This window comes from Nannospalax galili, unplaced genomic scaffold (genome assembly GCF_000622305.1).
Source record: "Nannospalax galili isolate Female #2095 unplaced genomic scaffold, S.galili_v1.0 scaffold1852, whole genome shotgun sequence".
Classification (NCBI taxonomy): domain Eukaryota; kingdom Metazoa; phylum Chordata; class Mammalia; order Rodentia; family Spalacidae; genus Nannospalax; species Nannospalax galili.
Genome location: NW_008331531.1, coordinates 334126 through 334808, shown reverse-complemented (window position 1 = coordinate 334808; position 683 = coordinate 334126).

Genomic DNA, 683 nt, shown 5'->3' with positions numbered 1-683 from the left:
AATAGTGACATGAGCATCATGGGAATAACCAAATACTGATTGGGCTTAAAGCACACACCATAAGATGGAATCCATAACTGGCACAATTATTGGGACCAATAACCTGTGGCTAGCCTGATTATAGACTCTAGGGGAGAACTTACTACTATTATTCTGCTACATGGACACAATATTAAACCAATTCCTAATGACTTATCCTCATACTCATAGATTAGTGCATATTTCAAACCTCATCAGAGAAGCTTCTTTTTATAGTAGATGGCAATTAACACAGAGATCCACAACTAATCAATGTTCAGAGAATAAGATACTGAGGCATGCTCAGCCCTAAAAAAAACATTTAGGTCATAAGCTCTCCTCTGTGGCTCAGGGATCATTTGGAAGAGGGAGTTGAAAGATTGTAAGAGCCAGAGATAGTGCATGACTACAGTGAAAATATTTTCTGGAAACAACAGGGCAGTTACACATATGGACTTAGAGTACTTGTGGCAGTATGCACAAAACCTGTACAAGCTCAAGCCAGACAAAATCCCAGCACGGAGGGGAGAGGTGGGCACAAAGCCCCATCCCTAGCTGAGGAACTATTGACAACTGGAGAAGGGAGAGTCAGTTTTAAGAGTGTAGCCCCTGGGCTGCTGTGTACCTGAAGGTATATGATCAACACAAATTGGACTCAATGAGTT